At 34.7% G+C, this 5,885-nt stretch overlaps 1 long non-coding RNA gene across 1 annotated transcript; it reads left to right on the forward strand.

The window, feature by feature from the left end:
* Positions 1-3,827: 3,827 nt before the first annotated feature.
* On the forward strand, positions 3,828-4,744 carry LOC110801397 (uncharacterized). Its single transcript, XR_008920033.1, has 4 exons — positions 3,828-3,893; positions 3,981-4,013; positions 4,187-4,246; positions 4,398-4,744. It is a non-coding gene; the product is annotated as an uncharacterized lncRNA (long non-coding RNA).
* Positions 4,745-5,885: the final 1,141 nt, after the last annotated feature.

Genomic DNA, 5,885 nt, shown 5'->3' on the forward strand with positions numbered 1-5,885 from the left:
TATATATATCCTGAGAAAATATCATCTTCTACACTCGCTCTTACATACTACATCCGTTTCTGAAAGTTCTTTACGCTTTGGAAAATGTGTCCAAAGTATGAAAACTTTGACCGTAAATTCTCACTATTGTATACATCAAAACGTTACATGTAAGATCTTGTTAGATTGGTTTCGGTATGCATTTTCAGAATATCAACTTTTTATAATTTTTTCACATACAAAATTGGATATATTAGTAGTTTAATATTGCATTGGAGTCCGTGCAAATAATAACTGTAAAATTTTTTATGAAACGGAGGTAGTATACTTTTTGTAGTACTAATATGAATAAGTCTGCATCTATGGACACTCCACTTGTAAAACACTTACTCCGTCACAAAAATGCGCTGGCTTTGATATATTTCAAGCCAAGGTTGGTGGAGATTTTATAAAAACAAACTATGTGTGCGTTCTTTTCACTTCTTATTTGAATGTATTCAATTTTTACATTTAAGTATAATTTTTGTTTTCATGAACTTATTTTTTCTGAACTTACTTTATTTATATTACTTGTACATGCTTTGTTTTGAATAACACCCTCTTTACTTTAATTAACCGAGTTAGTTACAACCTGCATACAAAAATACCACTGTCAAAAAAATAGGGAAGACTCGCTCTGGGGATAATAAAGGTAGGACCGCTTTTTCTCGGTCCGATCCAGGTTTAAATCAGATTGACCAAAATTATTGAATATGCCTCTATATAGTTTTCGAGGTTATTTATTTTCGAAAGAAATATAGTTAGAAAATCTTTCACATTTTAATTCTCCATTCTCAAGAGATTAGAGATTCATACAGAAAATTAAAGAATAGGAAAACAAAAGAAAATAATACGGAGTACATGATTTTAGAGCTTTAAAGAAAAATTATTTAATTGATTTAAATCGGATCAACCGGTTTGGACCGGAAAATTCTGGGTTTGGACAGGACAGTACCAGACAGGACCGAAAATCCGAAAAACAAAATTTAAAGGATCGAAGGCCGGACCGGAATCAACAGATCCGGCCCGATTTAAAACCAGTCGTAATTGATATCCAAAACGGTACGATATTTATGGAAAACGAAAGACACTATAAACATTGCAGTTATGGAGGAAGGACCATATAGTCACATGGTGGATCAGGCACACTCCTTTATTTGCTCTTCTTTAATAATTGCACACGTTTGTCTCACCTTCTCAATCCAAACTTCCCTTCTTTTGGATAAATTATTTGTGTTGCTGGATTAGCTCTACATTGAGGTAGATTGCACACGAAATAATTGAGTCCATTGCATATATATATCATATATAGTTAAACTGGTGAATGATAAACTATCCACGTTTGTAAAATCATACCACCTATATATCACCTAATTTCAACAAAAATATTCAATTTTGATGAAATGTTGTGGGCACTAGATGCATATATGTTATTTCTATGATCGATTTTATCTTTGTTTCGAAGGAACAAGGCGTTGGACGGTTGGACGACCATCACTATATGAGTTGGCCTATTAGACTGCGTTCTATTCACTTGATTTCCAAGTATCTTATCTGAATTTATCTGAACTTAACAGAAGTTATCTGGACTTATCTGAACTTATTAGAACTTATCAAAACTTATTTTAGTTATAAATTATATTTGGCCAACCCTTATTTTTCCAGAACTTATTTTATCTGAACTTATCTGAACTTATTTTTCCTGAAATAAGTGGAAATGAGGTGAACAGAACAGGGCCTAAACTAATGAAGTTACTGAAATGCTTTTGAGTTTGTTAGATATTTCACAATGCCCTAAAAAGTAGGGGTGAGCATGGGTTGGGTACACGAACCAATACCATTATCGGATCGGGTAACCGATAATCAATAATGAAAAAAATGATATCCATGAACCGAACCGTTAAGTTCAGGTATCCGTACTTCGGGAACCCAAACTTTCGAATCGGATACAGGGTACCCGTTATGATATCCAATTAGAAAAAATAGAACACTAAATACCAACATTAGCACATGATTTTGACTACATTACTAATGAAATTACAAATTACTAAAATTATACATTTACGATTTTAAGCTCTTGTGAAAAAATATTTAAATTGAGAAAAACTTAAAAAATGGCTTATCGGATCGTTATCGGGTACCCATTATTTATAAAACAATATCCGTAACCATATCCAATTCCCAAATTTCGATCGGGTAGCCGAACCGACAACCATTTTGGTTCGGGTGGATCTGATAGGATACCGGTTCAGGTTTCGAGTTTTTGGTATTTCGGATAGTTTTGCTCAGCCCTAGTCAGAGAACATGTTCTCTTTAACTTATTTTTTCAAAATTCCAATTCAACAAATCTATTTAAATAAGTTTAGTTCAATCCAGTTTAGTTTAGTTCGATACAGTCGTTCAATCCAACATAACATGACTTTAATTAAGTGCTACTCTGCATATATGTAATAGCCAACATTATAAATAATGAAATGCGTCAACATTCCCACAAACTAAATTAATGCGCCAAAACTATCCACATGGATATGTAAAACCTCCATAGACAACACCTAAAATCATCAACGAGTCAAAATATAAATGGAAAAAGAATGGATAATGAGTCATGAGACCTGCACACCCTATCAACCAGAGATGTGAGTAGGGATGGCGATGGGTCGGATTTGGACCGGGTCTGACAGGATTCAGACCCAGACCTGCTTTTTAAGAGGTGGATCTAGATCCGATCCAGATCCGCTGGGTCTAAAAAAATCAGATCCAGACCCAGATCCACTGGGTCTAATGGGTCTAGGGTCGGATCTGGATCCTAAATGGGTCTAAGCGTATTTCTTTTCCAAAAAAATTTGTCCCTCATTTTTCTTATATTACATAATTTTTTGGCCAATTTTTTGTATGTAAACGTAACGTTTCTTTAATAAAACCGCTAAATATGGAATATTCGTTAATTATGTTTAGGAAAAAAAATCATATTAACCCTGTAATACAATAAGTATTTAAAGTTTCTAATATTATTATGTATATGTCACGTCAAATAATTTTTAAATAGTTTAGTATCATAAGAACTGAATAAAGTTTAGCACGTAAAGATTGAATTATATTTAAATTCTAATATTTTATAAAAAAATTTATATATATGGGTCTGTGGGTCGGATCTGGACCGGATCTGGATCTTTAATTATTGGATCCGGACCCAGACCCGCCCCATTGAACAAAGACCTAGATCCGTCCCAGATCCATAGGGTCTAATTTTTTTTGGACCCAGACCCTTAAAAATGGACTGGATTCAACAGGATCTGGATCGGGTCTTGGATCTATTGCCATCCCTAGATGTGAGTTATGTGACTATACAACTTATATCCCTAATTGCTATACCCAGGTACAGCCAAGATGGCTGTACCCCCTGCCCAAAACGACGCGCAACGTCGTTTGGGTAAAATACCCAGGTACAGCCAACTTGGCTGTACCCCCTGCCATTGTTAGGCGCGTGGAACCCACGCGCGGGCAAGCAAATATTGTGGCACGTGATGGGAATAAATTTCGCGCAAGAATCGCCTATAAATACAAAAAAAAAAAGAGGAAATTCATTTCGAAAACCTTTCAAATTCTCAGCACGCAAAAAATTTTCTCTCTCCTCTGCCAACTCTTCTACTTCGTTGTTTTCTCTCTCTTAAAACCGCCATTAAACTTCCTGCAACCACCTCAATCAACTTTCTCTCTCTTCAAACCGCTACTAATCTTCATTATTAAAGCTGAATTTCCACAAAATATCAAGAGAAGAAATCTGTGACTTCTTTTTACTGAAAAAAGAAGAGAAAAATGGATGTTCGTGACGAAATTGACATGAACAAGCTTCAAAATCCACCGAAAAGCAAAAAGTAAGTAATTACAATTGATTCTGATGTTTCGATTTTATTTTCGAACTAAAATGAAATCTAATTTTGCTTATTTTCGTTCTATTTCAGAAAAACGAAGATGCCGAAAGAAAAAAAGGAAACGTATGTAATTTAATTTCAGATTTCGAACATGCAACTGTTTTATTACTTAAATATTTGTTTAATTCAGTTATTTTCAGTATTTTTCTTTATAATGTTCAAATAATTTCATTATAATGGTCAATTTTTTGGTTTATGATGTTAGCAAACCCTAACTTCTGATTTTTTGGCTATAGGACTGGAAGATCTAGTGAAGAGCAAAAAATCGGGAATGCAAAGCAACCAGACATGAAGGAGTAAGTTATTTTAAGTTTTCGTAGATAAATTCATTTTAATTTACATATGTTCAATCAATTTTATGTTAATGTTCAATCGTTTTTAATTTAATGTTCATTTTCGTTGCGTGATGATTTAACCAAACTCTAACTATTGGTTTTTTGATCACAGAACTGGAAAATACGAAATTGAGAAGGAAATTGAAGCTGAAAAGCAAATAGACACATTCCAGTAAGTAATTTTTATGTTTTTGAATATCTATTTCTATTTAATTTGCGAATGTGCCGTTTTTGACATTTGATACAATACAAATACAAATTAATGATACATTGTTCATATTCATAGATATTTAACAATAATCTTATTGATGATTAAAATTTGGATTGGGAATGTCAATTAATTTAAATATTATTATAATAATGTAAATGTGATGAACTTTTGTTGAGTTTTTCTAATCTTATGTTAGATGTTCAATTTATGTGTAAAATGTTCATATTGTTTAAGCTAGATATTCATTTTGGTCCACTGATTTTTGTATTCCTCTGTAAAATAAATTAAGTCTTGAGAACTCATGATAACTATCTTATGCAAAATGTTCAATTGATTATAGCAGAATATTCAATATCTTTTTGGAAAATGATCATATATTCCAAACTGGATATCCTTTTTGGTCTACTAAGATTTTCTTTAGGAATACTGAATTATTTCGAATGTTATATATATAATTAAAATGATTTGAACATTTGTTCATGAAGGAAATAATGCCCTTGGTCCAAGTATGCATTCTATGTTAAGTCTAATAAATGCGGTTCAGTATTAATTAACAAGTTAATAATTCAGTGAGATCAAGTGAGCTGAATGCCTAGCTAGAGGCCGCTTCAGTTCAAGTGGAATTAATGATATTAATCCACAGCTTACTCTTGACTGAACCCGTAGGGTCACACAAATAGTACGTAAACGGATCAAGTATTTAATGGCATTAAATACTCCATCTATGAATATTCGGAACCGACGGATCTTGGTTTCAGTGGGAGCTAAGATCGTCACAGGCAAGAAATGAATACTCCGGAAACGATGATATTGCCGGAAACGGAAATATGGATCGTATCGGAAATATGAATATTATCCAAGTCGTAGATGTTGCCGGAAACGGAAACATGGTACGTATCGGAAAATATTATTGGAAATGGAAATATTACCAGAATCGGAAATATTACCGGAAACGGAAATATTGTCAGAATCGGAAATATTGCCGGAATCGGAAAATAATTCCGGAAACGGAAATATTAAATATTTGTTCGAAACGGAAATTAATTCCGGAATCGGAAATATTAAATATTGTTCGTATCGGAAATAGATTCCGGAAATGGAAATTTAATCGGAAGCGTATCGTACGAATTAGCATCGGACGAGGCTTGCCGGACGAAGGCCCAGCACGAAGCCGGGGCCATCGCCCAGCAATCATGCGCGCCACAAAGCCCAGCCAAGGCAGCGGCCAGGCCTACCGCAAGGCAGGCCCAGCGCGCGCCAAGAGGCCACGGCTGCGTGGGCCGTGCCGCGCGGGCTGCTGCTCGCACGCGCATGGGCAGCCCTTGTGGCTGCCGTGTGTGTGTGAGTTTGTGCTCATGCGTGATTCCTGAATCTACAAGAGTCAGTGTA

The sequence above is a fragment of the Spinacia oleracea genome, chromosome 4, assembly GCF_020520425.1.
Source record: "Spinacia oleracea cultivar Varoflay chromosome 4, BTI_SOV_V1, whole genome shotgun sequence".
Taxonomy (NCBI): Eukaryota; Viridiplantae; Streptophyta; class Magnoliopsida; order Caryophyllales; family Amaranthaceae; genus Spinacia; species Spinacia oleracea.